This window comes from Triturus cristatus, chromosome 10 (genome assembly GCF_964204655.1).
Source record: "Triturus cristatus chromosome 10, aTriCri1.1, whole genome shotgun sequence".
Taxonomy (NCBI): Eukaryota; Metazoa; Chordata; class Amphibia; order Caudata; family Salamandridae; genus Triturus; species Triturus cristatus.
Genome location: NC_140593.1, coordinates 327,648,336 through 327,670,406, shown reverse-complemented (window position 1 = coordinate 327,670,406; position 22,071 = coordinate 327,648,336).

Here is a 22,071-nt window from a genome sequence, read left to right as displayed (position 1 = left end):
GTAGGGGCTCATTAAAGCCATAGATGGTTTGTTGCAGGGATGAGAAGTGCCCTGACTGTCAAGGCCGGCTTTAGGGCAGTGCAAGTGGTGCGTCCGCACTGGGCGCTGACCTGGAGAGGGGGCACGGACCTCAAGGAGGGGCGCTGTGTTTAGCAATAACTTACAATGTAAAACCCCTGCTACAGAGTTCTGTAAGTCCAGCTTTCAGGCAGCAATAAAAATGTCAAGATAACTCTTGTGATTAATGTTCCTGCTGGAAAGAGAGATGGAGTTGTGTCTAGAGGCAGTTATGACTAGCTGTAAAATAGCACAGAGGGTAAATATGCGTGCTGCAAATAGCAAATCTGTATATTAAGTGTATAGCTGAACGGGTAAGTAAAGCCAGCCTTTACCAGCACTTTAAAACAAATGAAATGTATGTGAGAGAGGGGCCATGGAAAGATGAGGGGCCCTTTTGCCGGGTAGTAGTGAGGGAATGCAAGGAAGAGGTCACTGGGGGGGGGGGAGGGGGCATCAACAAAGATTGTTGCACCAGGCACCACCAGTGCTAAAGCCGGCCCTGCTGACTGTCCCTTTGAAAATGCAGATGTCTTCTTGCCTCTAATGAGCTATTGATGCATACTTGTGCCGTGAGTATTGCTTTATCTGTTCCATCAATGGAGATCTCTTTAAAGGAGAATGTAGCCTGCTCAAAAGTCCATCGACTGGTACCAGATTGAAGTGCAGGCACAGCACAGTCAAAAAGAATCCACTGTGTGGAACAGTAGCATTCATCGCAAGCAGGGCGTGCTTTACGACCATGCTGTGACTGTAACATAGATTCACAGCCCACTGTCTTAAATTCCTACACTACTGTTATGGGACTGAGTAGCAGGTGAAGACCTAAAACAAGGAAGCGAGGTATAAATGCGGGTGCATCCCTCTACAACAGGCTATACATGTATTATGACATTTTACTATATAAATTAGTATGAAACCATATTTTCAAAGTATGTGACAATTTGAGATGCGGATGAGCTCCCAAAAAGTAAAAATATTCGCATTTCTATTAAATGAACTGGTTTCTTTGAGTAATCCATAGCTAATCTTTGGTAACTTGTCTCAAAAAAATGAATTTAGTACAGGAACAACAACATCCAAAACGTTTCACAGTTAGGAAATAAATAATTGAAAATGCTCAAACTAATTTAGTCAAAATTATAATATTGGAAAGAGAGAAGAGAAGAAAATTCTTGATTTAGACAATCAAGTCCATTAAAGTGCCAAGTGCAAGTTAAAGATACATAAAAGAGAATAGCAGCACAATGCACAAATTTAGCTATATTTGATTAGAGTTAGATAAAATCATATGAGATTTACAGCACCTTAAGGTGCGAGAATATTTATAAAATAACATAGTGATCAGTGTAATTACATCATGAAGCGGTATACATTTTAGCCACTTTGTTCGTTGGTTAAAAGTGAAAGTTTTTTGCAATTTGCGACATTTAATGTGCGTCATTTAGCTCTATTGACCCTAAGTTTTTATCATGTGTTTTGTGGTTGAATAGGGCAAACAGTCAGTGGCCAACCTCATGACTGTGCAATTCTTAACTTCATTATTGAGGTTGAGCCTGCAGAGCTGGTGCCTTTAAAGGCATGGCTTTCAGTAATTTATCTACTATGGTGCACATGCATCAAAATTCCGAAAAGCGAGTCCTCCAGGTGGCTGATGGGATTCATTTTCACTAGTAAAAGTACTCACTTGCCTTCTGATTTTTGATACTTTGACCATAGGTTTTCTATTTTGTAGTTATAATGTTTGGGCAGGCACCAGTGCAGAGGGCCAGCGAGGAGGGGGCCCTGCTAGGGGCCCCCAAAGTCACTTTCCACCTTCCTTTTCATGGCAGGTGGAGAGTGAAATCGTAGTCCCGATGGTGGAACCGAGGCTTGCTCCACTGTCATTTGTGTATTACTTTTCCGCTCACCGCCCTGACGGGCTCCGTGACCCTGTCGTGAGCGGAGTGGAATTCCCCCGCAAGTTTCCCTTTGACCACCAGTATCATATTACGGCAGTCGGACGGAAACCTCTGCTGTCGGGGGAAAGCCTCCGCCGAGCTGTCGGATGGCTTTCCGCTCGACATTATAATGAGGCCCTATATCATTTTTATTTATTAGTGTTTGTAATATGTAATATTTTCTTTACTTTTTTATGTGCTATTTAATTGTTTTTTATTTTCTCCAGTTTATTTGTTACAGTTTGCAAATTATTGTATATATAAATATATATATATATTTGTATTTTTAAGTTTACAAAAAATGTGTAAATTATATTCTAGATTATAATTAATATTTTAATGATCGTTTTAAATTATACATGTTTAAATAAACAGGTCGGACTGTCCTGGAGCAGCTGTGCAGTGTGCAGTGATAAGGCTCATATGTGAGCCTGAGCAATGCACCGCATGGGAACGCCATTGCACATTCCTGCCTGGCATGGACCGTCAAGGAACTGGGGGTGCATACAGGGGGGCACACCATGTGCCCACCTGCATGCATCTCCTGGCAGAGAGACAACAGATGTTTCCTCACTGCCACATTTTTCTTGATGGGCTCACCGTCATGAAAACTGTGGCAGTAAAGAAATTCCTAATATGATTGGCATTGCTGCAGCGGCACCACCAGTATATTAGGGGCCTCAGACCGCTGCAAAACCGCCAGGAATAGTGGATCCCTGGCGGCATCAGCGGTCCTTTGATGGTGTGACTGCCCTACTTGTAATAGTGTACTTGTGCCACCGATGCTGCAGTAGCCGCACTGCCACCATGGGTTGGGCAGTCCATCAGACTGCCAAACTCATAACAAGGCTCTTAACGTGATGTTGGGCCGCCAAGCCAGATTTTTTTTAGCTGCAGCTCTTTGCATTCTATGACTGTGCATTTCCCATTAGCTAGCTGAAAGTGTCACGCATTTGACATTGAAACGCTTTGCACCTAAGACCATCACAAAAACACTTTAAAATTGGTAAGACAATAGAGGTGCAATTTTAATGCCAGAGACTTGGGATGAATAAACAAATATTACAAGCTAGAAGGGAATAGAAGTGAGGAGAGGGCGTGGCCTAATGGCTAGAGTGGTTGACTTCGAAGCTGGGGAACCGGGTTCAAGTCTTGGCAGGGATGCTCAACATCCTGTGATTAAGGACAAATCACTTAATCTCCCCATGCCTAACAAAATGAATGAGTCCGTCTGGAATGCAACTGATACTCATGCATAGCACTTTGATACCTTTGGGTCGAGTTTACGTTATATAAAACTCGAAATGAAGTGAGAAGTGGGGGAATCCGAAGACAATAAAGTATTGAGGTAAAATCAGACACTACAGTGTTAGCCTGCCTCATACTGGTGACCTTCGTCCAACACCTAAATATCTTGTAATATCGGATATACCTCGGCATTATGTTCTTAGGATATTGCAAGTCACCTCAGATTTCCCTGACCTTATAAAGGCACCAGCTGCAACATTGTGCCGCTTTATGGTAAGGAAACACCCTGGCCACTTGAAATACACTAATGACTTACAGATGTGAATTATTTTTTCTCATATAATAATTGCACGTTGGATAGTAGTTAAGAGTAACTACTGTCTGTGTTCAAAGCATGTTTTATAGTTCAAATAACTATAAAGATTGCTTTCCTAACCTTCCACAAACTTCAACTCCACCTACTACTAGACATTTGTGCTTCTCTTCTGGAGATTTTCTGGTTTGACTGCCACTCCCGAAGGACATGTCCCACTTTAACACATACAGACACTTTTACTTAAACCATACATAAAACATATGAATAGGCCTTTTCCATTCTATGCTGCCTTTAAGAACCGATGGGCTGTGCAGGAATTATATCACATAGTTTTACACCTAGAAACATATTGACCAGATTGCTGTTCTGATCTGTTTGAGACTGCTAACAATGGCATGGTCTGTTTTAGAGATCTGCTAACATGTTTGTGCAGGTAAATGGCATTTTAGATGTCCAACATTGTTCTATATGTACATTTCGATGTAAAGAAACAAAGAATCCACAAACGTCTGTACAAGCAGATAATTCCAATATAAAGTCGTTACTATAACCGGCACTACGAGGCTTGTTCATCAAATTACACACAAATATGAAAAAGGAAGTTACAAAAATATTGATGTTGCCTCTTCCATTGCTTTAAATTGTAGCTTGTTTTTCTGAATCAGTAAAGGGAAACATGTCAGTAGTTTTATTCTCCTGGCTAGTATTTTGCAACTTGTCCTTTTAACTATTCCGCTCCAAGAACTAGGAAGGTGGAGGGACTTTGCCTATTTACCTCAGTCTACCCAGGGTGTCATTATGAGGCCAGTCTCCTGCAGAGGCCACAGAGCTCTCTAGAGGAAATGAGGCTCAGAGTATCAAAGCACATAGGGCCTCATTTTCAAGGCCCCTACATCACCGGAACGTCACTTTTAGTGATGGTCCGGAAGCGCACACTGCGGGGCCATATCTAGAAGGCCAAATAAAGCCACTCTGCATGGCTTTTCATAGTCTTGCAGATATGGACTGAGGCAACTTAGTGCAAGTCGCTGCGTTACCTCACCCTGCGATAAGAAGGCGTGTGTGGTAATGCAGGTAAATTTGAAGGAAGTTATCACACGGTCTCATGTATAGCAGAAGAGTCTTTATTACACCTCTGATCTCCACGCCCCGCAAAGTAATAATACCAACTGTCACAGTCAACTGTTAACCTATAGAACCCCCATGACATGAACACTCTAGGAACGAGCGCAGTAACCAATTGATGCACAGGAGGGGAAAAGGATAGGATAAAGGGAAGAAGGGAACACGGGAAAGGAAGAGCAAAGAGGATATATTGCGATATGTACATATGTGTTAAAACATGACAGTGCCGTGGGCGTTAAGGCGGTTGTTCCCATGTAACACCCATGGCATTTGACATATTCCCAGATTTACGGGATTTGGGAAACCTGGAAAGGCGTCAAAAGGCCACGCTTTCCCAGGGGCGGTGGAGGAGAGGAGCAAGGAGGAGAAATGACATTATTTCTCCCCGTTTTTTCCTCTTTCTCTGTGACAGAGGAACCATTAACTGTTTTACCTTCCTGCACAAACACAATCATCCCTGAAACGCAGATACCCTGGCACCGTGGGCCAAGAGTGCCTGGGTAGGCACATTGCAGCCATGTGTGCGCCCCAGCGCCGGGGGAAAGGAAAGGAATGCGCTGTATCTGATAGATACAGCGCATTCCTGCCCTTTACTTTAGATGTGGGGCAGCGCTGCAGGAAGGCTTGTGGCGCTGCCCTACATCACAAGACTGTAAATGAGGCCCATAGTCTGAAACAGGAGGCGTGCATCACCTTAGCATCCTTGACTCTCTAGGTGCATGTAGACATGACTGAACTCAAGAGAGAGTGAGTGGGACCAGTGCAGCCGAGCACAGCCGTCCAGGAGACAAGAAAGCATAGGTGTCCCATGTCCAGTGTCCACCCAAGACCTCTAATGATTAGAAGGAACGTTTGCTAATTTCGGACCCTGCACCACACCCACACGTAATGTAAACATCATGGTCTAACTTTTTTTTTCCAGGGAGAGAAGTGGGACCAGGAGGCCAATGATAGGACATTTCTTCAAAAAAATATAAAGGTGTTTTCCATCAATGTATCTCTCATCATACTTCCCAAAATGTTCCAAAGAAGTTCTTTATACCATATTTTATTTCCAAAATGGTATATCCAATTGTTTTTCATATCATGCACGTGAAACTAAGTAATCTTCATGTGCAACCAACGCAATCCGCAGAGCAAAAATTGTAATTAAAAAAAAGAGCACAATGTGTTCACTGTCCCTAGGAGCACGCAGAGGCTGTCTGCGCTCCAGTTCATCGGACGATGATGGCGGCATGTTTCAAACTGAGGCTCTCGCTGAAGAATGCATCTTCCCTATATTCTAAAAGCTGTTGGGAATCCAATCAAAATAAGTTAATCAGTCCCTATTCCAATTAGGAGCCGATCCACGGAGGAGCAGCTTCATATAGGTTTGAATAATACAGCTAAAAGAGATATGAAGGCTGTCATGCAGCTAGCTACCCCTTGTGATCAGTAGTGGAAATTACATCCAGCATTGAGTGCACATATTAAATCCAATATGAAAAGAATTACGGTATGGACATGTTTTTGAGGAGCAATTGCACATAGAATGAATATTAACTTTGTGACGAAAAACTTTTATTAATAACACAACGTTAATTGTACTTACAATATAAAATGGGATGGGATCAAATTAAAGTACATAGCGCAATAAAATAATAAGCACTACGCTAATAACACAAAATAAGATATAATGAGTCAGGGCTTTCACCATGAGATTGTAATCTCAAGGTGACAATGAGGAGAGAAAATGTACAAGCACAGTGCAGTGCTGAAACCAGTCAGTGGCTAACCACTATATAATGTACATGAACAGACCTATGTTTCGAATGCTTGTAACACGTGGAATGTATATGGGCCAATCTGTAATCAAAAAAGAAAGTGGCCATGTAATGGATTACGCATATAACTCCTTGAATTTGTAGTCACAGACACCGGTGGACACAGAAACAGTTGTGAGAATGAAGGGGGGTCATGGGGAGGAGGAGGCAGAGGGGGGTCGCACGGGGGTTGTGATTGCGGGAGGGAAGGAAAAAACCAGAAATAAAATTAAATCACTTACCTTGCCCCCGCCCGGTCCCCCGTCGCTGCTCTTGCTCTCCTGCTTCTGATTTCAGGAACAGGAAGCAGGCTGCCAGGCACCCTCCCCTAAGCCAATCACAACGCTGCAATTGCAGCGTTTTGATTGGTCTGAGCGCTGTGTCACCAAGCTCATCCAGGGGTTGTAGGGTGGCCCTGTTCTCCAAGCAGGCTGTAATGCAGCCTGCATGGAGAAGTGGAAAAGTGCGCATGACTGGTTTGGGTGGCCCGAGAGGACCGACCTAACAGTCACTGCGCACTTTTAGGAGTAGGCAAACCACTCCGCCCTTGCCCTGCTTGCAGAGCTGTCGCGCCCACCCGCCCGCAAAGCAGCCAAACATAAAATGATAATAACTGAAAGTTATTATAATTTTATGTTTTTGCTTCTGCACTGCTTGAAAGCAGTGGGGAAACTCCTCCGCCATAGCGGAGGAACCACCCCTCTTTGTATCTCTTAAGTTACTATCAGGTTTTGTAAACACCAGTTTAAGGCAACAAACAGCAGAGACAACCACAACCTTTTCACGGATTTTCGTGCATAATTTTTTAAGTATCTTCACTGAATGGCATTTAGTCATTTTTTCAGTGGTGCTGTGAGCCTTGAGTGGCACAAAGATGAAATTCAGTCTGACGCTGTGGAACTGCTGGTCGGATACTTTATTTTGTGGATCCGGCTAGAGCTCTGATGGAAAGGTTTTTCTAAGATTCAAAACGTTTTCCTGGTACCGAAATAACCACAGTACACTTCTAAGGCGCCCAGAACCTCAAGGGAAGCATTTAGAGAATCTCAGGGAGCCAGGCAGAGGCCACAACATGGTCCCATTGAGATCCACTTGCTACTGGGCAACTTAACACTTTGGGAAAAAGGTCTCTTGTAGCTTGTTGTGTACCTCTAGCCACATAAGAGGACTGCCTACAGAGCTTTGGAGTCAACTGTTTTGTCCTGGATACATGTGGTAGCAGGTCCAGCTCCTCAGGTCCACTCACTGGTCTCAAAAAGCAGGCTCGGTCCTTCTTGTTGTCTTCCACAGGTCCAGGGAGTATTCTGAGGATGGTACATTTTTGCCTGGTACCGGCTAGTAGATGGGAGTGACTCCTGGCTTCTTTAACTAAGGGGGTAAACGTTCAGAGGAGCAACCCCGCAGTGCACTTTATTCCCAAAATCCATAATGGAGAAACCATTCCCTCCTTGTGCAGAGCCTGTGTGTCTACCCGGAAATTTTGCCAGTGAGATGTGCTGTCCCTATCTCTGTGGTCCGGCAAAACAAGTTCTGAAGGTAGCTGTCTCCCATTGGTGCCAGTCTGACTATGGGGTCAAAAGCTGGGCCTTTCCCGGAGTCACCTAACATTAACGTATGACAGGGCAGGTCCCTTTGGAACTATTTGATTCCTGGGCCCACCTCAACTGGTCTTACTGCCAAGGGAAGAGAATAAATCCCCTTATCCAGGCCGTTGCCCCTTCTCCGGGAGCAGCTTTCATGACTCATTAAGGTGAAGCACTTGATTGACAGCTGATGAAGAGCGAATGCAAATTAGCCTCCAACAGATTAAGGCAACGAAAAAGATAACTTTAGAAAAGTTACTTTCCTAAGAATTTATTAAAAATAGTACTTCATTTTGAATTGAGATTTCAGTAAACATTAAGAAAGAGTGGCTGAATTACTTTTCTAGCAGGTCCCAAACTCGACATACAGAATTAATATTTTAATCTGTACTTTAGTTTTCTCATAGAACATCCAGGGCCTTCCACAGTGAAAATAGTGCTTGGAGGCTTGTCACTGCAGCAATATGGGGACATTACGTTTCTACATGCCCCATTTTTAAATAAAGAAAGCCTGATGGGGAGACAGAAGCTTTTCTTTCTCAGCATGTAGGCTCTGGAACACCATGAATATTTCTTTGCGATCTCAATCAAACCGAGGACTTTTTAGGAAATTGTTAAAAATCAGTTTTTTCACCTCTCATACCAAGTAGGTCTTTTATTAGTTCTCTCATAGGACGCTTGCACAAAGACGCCTCGGCATTTCACGGGCTTTATAACATCTTTGCTTACTTACTTACCTAAATACTAATAACTTTACCTTGTGGGCTACACGGAATACAAAGGGGTGATTTATTCATATTGAAAAGGAAGGTTTTCGCCCTATCATAGGTTATTTTGACAGTCAGTCTGCAGGTTTAAACAGCCGCAGTCAGGCTACACTGGTAGGCCTGAACTCATGTTTTCCTTGTCACACTAGTGGAGACACACTAATGGGCTGTATATGATGCCAGTTTACTTACCGACCGCCGCATTACAATGCTGGCGGTCGGAAACTAAACCGGCCGGTCATTTCGGCTGGCTTCCGACGGGCTCAAGGATCCCTTTAGGATTACGATGCATGGTTTCCGGCATGGTTTCCATGATGGCCTGTCCAACATGAAAACCATGTTGGAAAGCATGTTTGGGTGTCTCAACCAGTGCCCCCTTGGGGGCGCAGCCTCTGGTTGGCTGGTGAGGGGTTACCTATGGTGTCCCCCTGTTGATACCTGCCCCCGTGGCAGGCACCTTGAGATGCAGGGGTAACCAACACCTTTCATTTTCCTGTGTGAACATGTATTACAGACGGTTTACAGCCGTAATGCATGCACTCATAGGTAAATGCAGGAATAGGACCAAACAGTGTTCGGTCGCATCCTAATGAGGCGGTTGGGACTGCTGAGCAGAGGTTGGTCATTCCAAGGACCGAGACGGTGTCGGTATTACATGATAATTAGTCTCTAAGTACTGCAGTCCACAGGTGGCATTTAACTTTCCATGCCATAGGTGAGATGTCTACACCATATACTGTAGCATTAAAGAAGAGTTAAATACGCCAATAAGGGATTAGCCAATTTCTGCATGTTTTAGGAGTCATAGCACAAACACTGGTCACTTGACAACAGCACCCCTGTGTGCAGAGTCTAAAAACCAACAATAAAAATCAGCCCAAAAAATGGGGATGAACCACAAAAAAAGGGAGCATTTTTTCACAGAAACAGTGTCTAACTAAAATAGAGCCGAGAAGAGAAAAGAGGTTATGAGATTTTGCTTTATTGGCAACATCCATCCTGTATCTAGCAAACTCTGTTTTTTAATTATGAGAAACGTTTTTAAATATATATTGTAACCCTGGATTAGGCATGTGGGTAATGTTTGTGATCCATATCATATTTCATACACACTATGTGGGACTTGACCCTTTTTGGCTAAAGTTCCCTAAACATTTTGCTTTTCCGCTAGACCTTTTTTCTGACATGTGTTGCCAACTTAGATGCTTTGGACACTTTGCCACTGCTAAACAGTGTCAAAGTGCAAGTGCTCCCTGTGTAAAGTGTAATGGTGATTTGTTGTCCATTACTGGCATGTTTCCTTTACTAGTAAAGTCCCTAGTGAGGTGCACTATGTGTGCCAGGGCTAGTAATGCAAATGCTACTGGTGCGCCTGCAGGATTTATTGTGCCACCCACTCAAGTAGCCTGGGAAGGGGGACTTAGGGCTGCTATTGCAGGGCCTGCGTGCAGTTTCTTAAACTGCCATGTTGTTGTGGTAAGTGCACGCACTTACCAGACTCTGCCTTTCCCTTTCCACTCACATCAGGCACTCCTATGGTAGGTCTAGGGTACTCCCTGGACAGGGTGCAGTGCATGTGAAAGGTGGGACATGTACCAAGGTGGGTATCATGTCCTGGCAGTGAAATAATCTCCATTTAGTTTTCACTGCTGAAAGGCCATGTTGCCCATTAGAATAGAATGGGAAGGCTGTGTAATATGTTTTCCAGCCTGTCTTCCCAAAGGGCTTAAGATGGAGAGGTGAAGTTTAGTAGGCCTGAACTCACCCTGCAATAACACATCTTTTTATAAAGATGGTTTTTGCATTGTGTGTTTGTAAGCCACTCTTTTAGAAGTGGCTGAGTTTTTGTGATTTAAACATTTCTGTGTGTCTCTGCCTGGTTGTGGATTGACTGGCTGGATTTGAAAGCGATAGGATCTGGGGAATGTCTTGACCCAGGGGAGGAGGTGAGACAGCACGGGCTGACCTGCAGCTGGAGTGTTAGAGGAGGAGTAGGCCTAGAGGTAAAGAGGCCTGAACTGGTGCTATAAAACAATTGTCCCATCGCCTGCTGTGTGATTGAGAATCAAGACCCCCACTAATCAAAGGAAGAAGGTGTCACTGGGAGAGAGGCAATCACAACTGGTTAGAGCAGGGGTCAGTGCCCCCTGTAACACAAAGACTTCAAAGCCATTGAGGAGTATAACTATGCGAGCTGAAGCCCCTGAACTTTGGAGAACGACTTGATCAAGTGTGAACAAGACTGGAGCTACTTTGTGGATCAAGAGGAGCCTTTGCCAAGAGAAGAAATAACTGAAGAGACTGCTGGATAGGACTGCTCTTGCTGTGCGATCTGGGGCTGGCCTGCAGGTTGCTGTTTCAACTAAGGAAAGGCTGTAGGGACTTTGCTGTGTGCTGTGTCCCCCTGCTTGAAGGACTTTGCTGTGTGCTGTGTCCTGAAGTAACTATCCCCATGGGCCCAAGGTGAGCTGGCTCCCTGTTTGGAAACACAGGAACACAAAAGTTTCCAGAGAAGACTCTCAGATACGCCATGGGTGCGTGTACTCTGTCTAGCCTGAGACCTTCGCAAGTTGTGCCCTGTGATCTTGGGCACAGGGAGTTCCAACCGAGACTCTGATACGCGGTGTGCGTGTGCACTGTCAAGCCTGAGTCCTTCGAGAGGATCGTCCTGTGAACGTGTGTACCGGGGAGCCAAGTAAGTTTCAGCGACGCAGTGTGCCTGTGCTTGGGGGCAGCCTGAGACTTTTGTGTGGATTGGCTGTGATCGTGCACACCAGAAGAGCAAGTGTGTCTCAGCGACGCGGCATGCGTGTGCTGTTCGCTGCCTGAGACCCTCGCTGGAGGTGCCCTGTGTTCGGGGGCACCGGAAGATAAAGTGTGTCTCAGGGGCGTGGAGTGTGTGTCATTTTTACTGCCTGAGACCTGTGCAAGGGGTGCCCTGTGATCGGGGGCACCAGAGGATAAAGTGTGTATGAAGCGACGCGGAGTGTGTGCTCTTTCTACAGCTTGAGATCTGCGCAAGAGGTGCTGTGTGATCGTGGGCACCAGAAGATCAAGTGTGTCCCAGCGACGCTGCATGCCTGTGCCGTGCGCAGCCTGAGATCATCGTGAGGAATTGTGTGGTTATCGTACACCCGGAGGTTCCGTGAGTCTGATTCACTCTGTGTGCGGGTGTGGTGTGTGCCAAGGGAGTGGCGTACCAGGGCCTGAGTTCGAAGCTGCACTTACTGTGTTCTATCTTACCCGTGGGGGAGTAGCAACTGTAGCCAGGGACTAACCGCAAACCGGCACGGGTGGCAGAGAGACCTCCGGAGGCACCTTGAACGATGCTGGAGTAACTTACTTATTGCATTACTCCTGCATAGCGGAGTATCTGATGATTGTATGACGCATTGCTTTATTTTTGCACAACAGACTGCCTGTTCTGTCGTATTGCCCATTGCATTAGTTTGCCTAACAAACTGCCTGATAGGTGTGTTATGCATTGCACTAGGTTTGCATTATGAACTGCCTGATAGATGTGTTATGCTGTGTCTTAAGTCCTGCATCACGATCTGCTGGATTGTCGTATTACACCTGGTAATAGTGTTGCATACCTAACTGCCGGATATATGTGTTTCGCATTGCATTAGTTTCGCATAATGAGCTGCTTGATAACTGTATTACACATTGCATTGCTTTTTCCCAACAGAGTACCTGAAAGGGGACCGTACGCATTGCATTACCGGGGCATAACAGTTTACCACGTTGTTGCTCTACGAATTACATTACAGTGACAGCACATATCGCCAGATAACCGTGTTACGATCTGCATTATTCTTATGTTGTGAAGTACCTGGCTGTTGCATAACGAACTGCATATTACGACATTAGGATTACGTAGGATTGTTTAGTTTAGCTCAATAATAATAGGCCAGGGGGAACATCACCCCGACGCATATGTTGGTTTAGCATTGTGTGGTTGCATCATTTATCTTTTTATAAACATATACTTGTTTTATATGAAACTCGTGTGGAGTCTATTTGTGGTGTCGTCATTGGGTTGCTGTGAGCATAATTGCAAATACTTTACACATTGGCCTTGAACATAAGCCTGGCTGCTCGTGCCAAGCTACCCAGGGGGTGGAGCGGGGGCTATCTCTAAAGGCGACCTGTCTTTTCCCTAACATTGGAGCTCACGGTTCCCTGTTTGGCTTACGGTAACTACCTCAGCCAACCAGGGATCCTGGGGATTCTAACACACTAATTTTCAAAATGGGTCACATAAGCAGTAGCTGATCATTATTTTTTGTGAACATTCTATTTAATCACATAAATCCCTTTTTATCAAGGAGGTTGTGTTAGTTTTGCCCCACGCAACATGGTGCATGTGCAACGCAACCCCAAAATGTGATTTATCAAGCCATGCAAGGCAACTATGGATGGCCCTACATGGTTTGATAAATCAGGAGTAACACAATACAGCGCAAATCAATCCATTGCGTTACTCTGCCCTGGGAAGGCATTCAATGGGTGTTGCATAGGTGTTCCCATGCAGCTCCCATTACCTGTAGACCTGGGAATATACCAAAATGTTCCCAGGGTAGGCATACCATGGAGAAATAGCTTTATGTCTCCTTGTCACTGCCTCATTCTGTGTGTGCTGCATTCTCCAGCTTACATAGATAGATCAAAATGCCTCTTCCTGCACATAAACAACCATGCCTGCAACACAGGCACCCTTGCACAATGGTGCAAGGGTGCTCGCTTTGGTGCTAGGCAGCCCCTTGTGCGCCAGCGTTGAGAAAAGGCAGGAATGTGCTGTATTGTGGTAAATACAGCATATTCCTGCCCTTTCCCTGTAACGCAGCAAGGTGACTTGATGCACTGTGTTACTTTTTCATAAATATGTCCCAATATGTATATTTGCACCAAGTTGCCCTAATCATCACAGCCTCTGAGCTTCCGTTTACACAGTAGCTTCCTTTGGTGCATCTAACATAGTCACCACTGCATGTCATGGAGAATACATTTTTTCTGGTAGGAAGTTTTAAATGAAAAGTAAGTGCAGTGGTGACTGGTGAAGTGTTAGGTGGTGAACCATAAAGTAATTACTTTTATTCTCAGCAGGGAGAGACTGGGTAACCAAAAGCAGCCCTGGCAACAATTCTCAGACTAGCCTGGTCCCTTCATCTCCTCACGCAATCACTCTCTCTCTTTCCCTGCATTCTGTCTCACTCCTTCCCTCCTTTCACTCTTCTGATTCTCTGATTACTTTCTCTTTACCTTCCCCTCTATTTCTGCCTGACTCTCTTGAAGCTTCCTCTTGCCTTGCTGAAATAACCTCAGAGAGTTGGGGAAAATGACAAAGGCACCAGATGCGGCCTCTGGTTTACTGACAGAATATCGATGTAAAAAACATAGAAGTAAAACATCTAGATGAAAAAATATAGAATGCAAAACTATTGACTCCCTATACTAAAATATCTGAAAAAAATCGATGTAAAAAATATAGCTGTACAAAATATCGATTTATATATATATTTATATATGTATGTATATATACTACCTACTGGCAGTCGCCAGTAGGTAGTTATAGTTACAACCTAGTTTCCATAGGAAAAGCATTTTTTGATTTGCTAATAACTTTGGCGTCGTTTGACAAATCTTCACGAAATTCTCCCAAAAAAAGTCTATCCAGGTCAGCTCCTATCCTGAAAGTTTGGGGGTGATTCGTCAAGCGAGGGCTGAGAAAAAAGGAGGGTCCCAAACACATTTTCCCCATGTTAATTTCCATAGGACATTTTGCGACGAGCTACAGCCCGAACTGCTGAACGGAATTACCACACATTTGGCAGAAAGGTACAGCTTGGTTCAGAAAGCGACCTTTTTTTTTAAATGGTGCAAATACGTTCAGTAGTTTTTGAGAAATTCAAAGAATAAGAGTCAAAAAATCAATTTCCCATAGGAAACTTTAAGCAGGACTAGAGCCGAAACTACTGAACGGAATTACCTCAAATTTTCAAAAAGGTAGTGCTTGGATCAGAAAGCGACCTTTTTTTAAAATGGTGAAATCCGTTCAGTAGTTGCTGAGAAATTTGGAAAACAAAAGTTTTGATATCTGGGCGGAGCCTATGTCCCGTGCACGAGCTTCACTATGATTGGTTGTCAACACTTCAAACCAGGAAGTGTTGGCAGCCATCTTGTGACTTGGTAGAAGCGAGTCACCAGAAAACAGAGAAACAAAGGTTTAAAACAAGAGTAGGGGGCAGGGTAGAAACACCCTGACCCCCAAGGGCTGCTCAGGGGGTCCCAGAAGGACCCTCAGGGCCAAAGTAAGCATTTAAAAAAAATATATATTGGCGCAATTCGCGCTGGGGTCGCGGGTTCCTGCATTTTATTTTAATGAGACCCCGGAGTGGGCTAGGTCCCGGGGGCATTTCTTAAAAAACAATAGCGGGGGCTCGGTGGGACTGCGGGGGCCCGCTGGGGTCCCCGCAGACCCGGGGCTTCACTCATGTTGGGAGAGGGGTTGCGCGTCCCCCCTCCTAGAGCCCTCCATGTGCTTATAACTTTGACGAATCTTTACTAAATTTTCCAGAAAGTTTCTCTTTTTTGATCAGCTCGTATCTTGAAAGTTTAGGGGTCTGAAAAAGTGTTTACGCAATGCATTTTCCATAGGAAACTTTAGACAAGGCTACAGGTCAAACGGCTGAACGGAATTATGCCAAATTTGGCAGGGAGAAATGTCTTGGTCCAGAAAGCGTGCTTTTGTTGAAATGGAGTAAATCCGTTCAGTGGTTTTTGAGATATTAAAGGGGGAAAAATAAATTATGTCTGGACGGTGCCGATCTCCCGAGCACGAGCTTGCCTCTGATTGGTTGCTAACACTTCAAACCAGGAAGTGTTAGCAGCCATCTTGTGCCTCGCATCGAATGAAAATATAAAAGAAAGGTCCCAGGGGCAGATGTATGATGTTACAACGCATGCTTTTACAACGCATGCTGTTACAACAAATTTTTTACAACGCAAATGCTGTGACAACGCAAGTCTTTACAACGCAAGTCTTTACATCGACTTGCAGTAGATGGCGTGCTAACATTAAAAAAGGGTAATTTACTATTCTAACTCCAGTCCACGTTGCAGTAGGGAAGGTGTTTGGATAGTAAACGACACTATTTTTAATGTTAGCACGCCATCTAGTGCAAGTCGATGTAAAGACTTGCGTTGTAATGGCATGCGTTGTCACACATTTGCGTTGTAACAGTTTCGTTGTAATGGCAGTGCGTTGTAAAATTTGCTTTGTAATGGTTGTTCCCCCCCAGGGGCAATTCAATATACCGGAGCTCTGTCTGTGTGAGATACTGCTTTCAGGCTGCGTCTCCCTACATCAGCAGGTAACGCACCCTTTTTCACCATCAACAGCGTACCTCCAATAACATTTTTCGGCCAGCAAGTCTCCCTCTGCGAATCACTTGTCGGGTCACAACTCTTCGGGTGCGAGTTCTCGGGCCTGCAGTTGTATCTGTGAAGCCAAGACTGGAAATATACCGCAGGTCTCTCTCTGCGAAATACGCTCTTCACGCTCCCTCTCCCCACATCACTGTTCCGCAGCTATCACTTTGCAAGCAGACGGCCCGCACCTTCCCCTAAACCAGTCGGCCCGCAGCTGTTCCTTTGCGAGCCGGCCCGCAGCTCTCCCACTGCGAACCGATGGGCCGCAGCTCTCCCTCTACGAGCCAGCCAGTCGGCTCGCAGTTCTTCATCTACACCCAACACTGCGCCGACACCCCCGCCAGCTGCCCCTTGTCCGCCATCCTCCCTCACCCCCACCCCTCACAAACTGGGTAATGTTCTAAAAATTTTAAGATGAAGATGCTTGTGAGGTTGGACAAATAAGAATCATAGCCATGTATGGATTTACATATAAAAAAAATTATTAAAACAAACCAACAACAAATACAACTATGTACAGCCATGTCGTGTCATTGCTGGACCATTTGTGAATCACAGCCTGCAAGACAAAAAGAAAGATAAGATGGTTCATCATGTGTCCAGCAAAGGAGAAAGAGAGAAACAGTGAGGGAGAAAGAGAGAAAGAAAGAAAGAGTGAGAGAGAGAGGAAGACAGAGAGAAAGAGAGAGTGAGAGAGAGAAAGAGTGAGATACAAGGAAGAGAGAAAGAGAGAAACAGTGTGAGAGAGGAAGAGAGCGAGAGGAAGAGTGGGAGTGAGGAAGGGAGTGAGAGAGAAAAACAGAGAAAGAGAGAAAGAGTGAGATACAAGGAAGATAGAAAGAGAGAAACCGTGTGAGAGAGAGGAAGAGAGAGAGAGAGAGAAACAGTGTGAGAGAGAGGAAGAGAGAAGGAGTGAGAGACGAAGAGAGAGAAAAAAAGATATGAGAGAGAGGAAGAGATAGAGAAAGAGTGTGAATGACAAAAAGGAAGAGATGGAGAGGGAGAGTGAGTGTTGACACTGTGGAGAAAATCCTCACAGCTCACCTTTCTGCCACCGGTGTGTCCCAAACCACATGCCGGGATATAGGGCAGCCCTCAAGCTTAGTCATCTGAAACATAGTATGGAATCAGTAATGGATGAGTACATACAAGTTCACAATTTGTGAATCACAGCCTGCAAGACAAAAAGAAAGATGAGATGGTGCGTCATGCGTCCAGCAAAGGAGAGAGAGAGAGAGAGAGAGAGAGAGAGAAAGAGAGAAAGAGTGAGAGAGAAAGAAAGAAAGAGTGAGTGAACAAAAGGAAGAGCGAAAGAGAGAAACAGTGTGAGAGAGAGGAAGAGAGAGAGAGAGAAAGAGTGAGCGAGAGGAAGAGAGAGAAAGAAAGAATGAGAGAGAGAGGAAGAGACAGATAAAAAGAGTTAGGGAGTGAGAGAGAGAAAGGAAGATATAGAGAGTGAGAGAGAGAGAAAGAGTGTGAGTGACAGAAAGGAAGAGATGGAGAGGGACAGTGAGTGTTGACACTGTGGAGAAAATCCTCACCGCTCACCTTTCTGCCACCGGTGTGTCTCCAACCACGTGCTGGGATATAGGTTAGTCATCTGAAACATAGTATGGAAACAGTAATGGATGAGTACATACAACTGTGCATGCCTAAATCGCTGTCCCGCCTTTGTGTATCCAGGCCAGTGTACCCCATCCACTTCCAATGCCCAGAGGTGTCTACTCGCTGCTGTACACCCAGGCTGCTGCACCCCATCCACTCCCACTGCCAGAGGTGTATGACAGCCGCTGCGCACCCAGGCTGGTCATCCCATGCACTCCCACTGCCCGGAGGTGACTGCATGCCGCTGTGCACCCAGGCTGCTGCACCCCATCGACTTCCACTGCCCAGAGGTGACTGCCCGCCGCTGCGCAAACAAGCCTCTCTGCTCACCTTAAACCACCGGCGTGTGTCGAAGAGGGTCCATGCAGAAGGCTTTCAGCTGTTTGGCATTATAGGTATCCAACATCTCTTCCTCAAAATCTAGATCCATAGATGCAACGGATGCTGGTCTACTCATGGCAGTAAGAATTGGCAGTTCTCAGTAAAAATAACAGTCCAAGGAAAAAAAAAATTCTACCAAAAATGTATGTGGTCGTGTTTGGTCTGCACTCACTAGTAGTGTACACCAATCACTGTATATGAGTCACAAATGCAGGTTCAAATACTCACCGCTGACCACCAATGTTATAACTGGGGGTCTCTAGTTGGCAGAGGTAGGTACCTTTGACCAAATAGGGACCCTTGCTTCTAAGTCAGGGAAAGGGGGTAACACTACTGGATAACCCCTGCTCACCCCCTTGGTAGCTTGGCACGAGCAGACAGGCTTATCTCAGAGGCAGTGTGTTAAGCATTTGTGAACACATCCAGCAATACAGTGAAAACACTACAGATGGACACCACACAGGTTTTATAAAAATAATTATTCTTTATATAGACTTAACACGACCACCAAAATCCACAATACTGTACTCAAAATTGACTTAAAGATGGTAGAATTAACTTAGTTCAAGTTGATGGTAAATGCGACACAGTTCTCACAAACGTACCTGGATGAGTAACGCAAAATAAACAAAAGACTCGCAGCGTTGGAGATGCGTTGGTTCCTTGCTTCGGAGGAAACGATACATCGCGCCTCAATGCTTGCGCAGAGTAGGGGATGCGTCTTGATCCTTACCGGAGAGGAGGTGATGTGCAGATTCTCGTGCTGCAGTCCGGTTGTGATGCGGCAAGATGGCATTTCGATGCGATGCGAGAATCCGGTGCAATGCGATAAGATGGCGCCCTTGATGCGACGATGTGAAGACGATGTGTCCATGCCCTGGCAGCCTTTCAGCGACTCCGTACTTTGGAGCTGTGACAGGCCCTGCGACACGCTTTTCCAGTGATGCGATGGCGACCCTCACAGTTGCGACACGCTTCTCCAGTGATGCACCAGCAGACAGCTGTGATGAAGACACTCTTCTGGGAAATGCGGCACGCTTCTCTGGCGATGCGATGACTGCAGCTGCGGCAGCGACATGCTTCTTCTTGTTGCGTCGCGCTTCCAGCTCCCAGAGACACGCAGGCTTCTACAGATAGAATTCCCAGCAAGGAAATTCTGAGGGGAGCTGGGGGTGAAGTCTTTTGTCCCTGAGACTTCAGCATGAGGCAAGCACAAGTTCAAGCCCTTGGAGAAATATTCTGCAAGATGATGAAGTACACACAAAAGTTCCTTCTCCTCTCCTTGGCACTGAAGACACCACTGTAGGCCAACCCAGCAACACAGCACACTGGCAGGGGGGCAGTCCAACTCCTACAGCTTCCTTGTTTCTTCTCCATGGCAGAGGTTTGTCTTGTTGTTCCAGAAGTGATCTAAAGTCTTGGGGTCTGGGTCCCCATATTTATACTACTTTCCTCTTTGTTCTCTAAAGGCAGAGGGGCCTTTGCCTAGTCCAAACCAGTTCTGGTCAGTCCTGGAGCACTTTGTTTACATGACTCCTTCTTTCCTTTCAGAGTGCAAGGCAGAGACATCAGACACACCACAGGAGGTGGAGCCAGCATTGTGGAGGGAAGGCACAGCCCTATTCAGGTCCCAGGTGCAACTCCTCCCACCCATCTACATGCAGATCTTTCTATTCAGCCCTGTGCTGACTCACCCTCTCCCCTGGAATCCCCCAGCCCCTGTCACTCACAGAACCAGAAACACAATACACAACCTATTGTAGTTTATCATTCTGAGTTCAGGCATGCTAAACTCGAATTTTTACCATGTTCCCTGAGTCAGTTAGGATTATAAGATGTAATAATCAAACTGCCCATTCTGGTCAATGGGGAACAGATAGCCTTGCCATAGTGAAAAACAAAAATGGCTGTAATTCACTATTAGGAAATGCCACAGACACCAGGGCATGTCCTACCTTATACTTACAATGCACCCTGCCCTTGGGCCTAACATAGGGGTGTCTGATATGAAGAAAAGGGAAGGTTTAGGGACAGGCAAGTGGGTGCATTTGGCCAGTCAGCATGGTAGTACCAGACTGCACATAGGCTCTGCAATGGCAGGCCTGAGACACACTTTACAAGCTGCTTCTGTGGGTGGCACAACCAGTGCTACAAGCCCACACGCAGCATTTGATTTACAAGCCTTGGGCACACACAGTGCATTGTACTAGGGTCTGACAAGTAAACTAAATCAGCCAATCATGGAGTCACTAATCCATACATCAATTTACAATATGGAGAGCATATGCACTTTAGCACTGATCAGCAGTGGTAAAGTGCCCAGAGTCATAAAACCAACAAAAACAGGTCAGAGAAAATATGGGAGGAAGGCAAAAAGTTCAGGGATGACCCTGCAAAAAGGGTTAAGTCCAACAGTCCACCAAGTGCCGAAGAAACCTCCTCACCCGTTGTGTACACGCGGGAAGCAGAGCTCACAATTCAGGTTGAGTGTTGATTGCAGGATGGCCACGCATCATCGCAGGCCTGCAAGACAAAGAGCAAGGTAAGATTGTGCGTCATGCGTCCATGAAAGGAGAGAGAAAGAGAGATAGAGAGTGAAAGGAAGATAGAGAGAAAAAGAAAGAAAGAGTGGTAGGAATATAGAGAGAAAGAGAGAAACACTGAGAGTGAGAGGAAGAGAGAGAGAAAAAGAAAGAAAGAGTGAGAGGAAGAGAAAGAGTGAGAGAGATGAAGAGAGAGAGAACGAGTGAGAGAGAAAGAGAGAGAGAGAAAGAGTGAGAAGGAGGAACAGAGAGAGAGAAAGAGTGAGAGAAAGGAAGAGAGAGACAGAGAAAGAGTGAGAGTGAGAGTGAGGAAGAGAGAGAGAGAGAAAGAGTGAGAGAGAGGAAGACAGAGAAAGAGAGAAAGAGTGAGATACAAGGGAGAGAGAAAGAGAAAAACAGTGTGAGAGAGAAGAAGAGAGAGAGAAACAGTGTGAAAGAGAGGTAGAGAGAGAGAAAGAGTGAGAGAGAGGAAGAGAGAGAAAGAAAGAATGAGAGAGATAAGAAGAGACAGAGAAAGGGTGTGTGAGAGAAAGGAAGAGATAGAGCGTGAGAGAGAGAGAAAGAGTGTGAGTGTGAGTGACGGAAAGGAAGAGATGGAGAGGGAGAGTGAGTGTTGACACTGTGGAGAAAATCCTCACAGCTCACTTTTCTGCCACCGGTGTGTCTCCAACCATGTGCCGGGATATAGGCCAGCCTTCATGCTTAGTCATCTGAAACATAGTATGGAATTAGTAATGGATGAGTACATACAAGTGCACAATTTGTGAATCACAGCCTGCAAGACAAAAAGAAAGATAAGATGGTGCGTCATGCGTCCAGCAAAGGAGAGAGAGAGAGAAAGAGTGAGAGAGAGGAAGAGAAAGTAAGAAAGAAAGAGTGAGAGAGAGAGGAAGATAGAGAAAGAGAAAAAGAGTGAGAGAGAGAAAGAGTGAGTTACAAGGAAGAGAGAAAGAGAGAAACAGTGTGAGAGAGAGGAAGAGAGAGAGAGAGAAAGAGTGAGAGAGAGGAAGAGAGAGAAAGAATGAGAGAGAGGAAGAGACAGAGAAAAAGAGATAGAGAGTGGGAGAGAGAAATGAAGAAATAAAGAGTGAGAGAGATAGAAAGAGTGTGAGTGACAGAAAGGAAGAGATGCAGAGGGAGAGTGAGTGTTGACACTGTGGAGAAAATCCTCACAGCTCACCTTTCTGCCACCGGTGTGTCTCCAACCATGTGCCGGGATATAGGGTAGCCCTCAAGGTTAGTCATCTGAAACATAGTATGGAATGAGTAA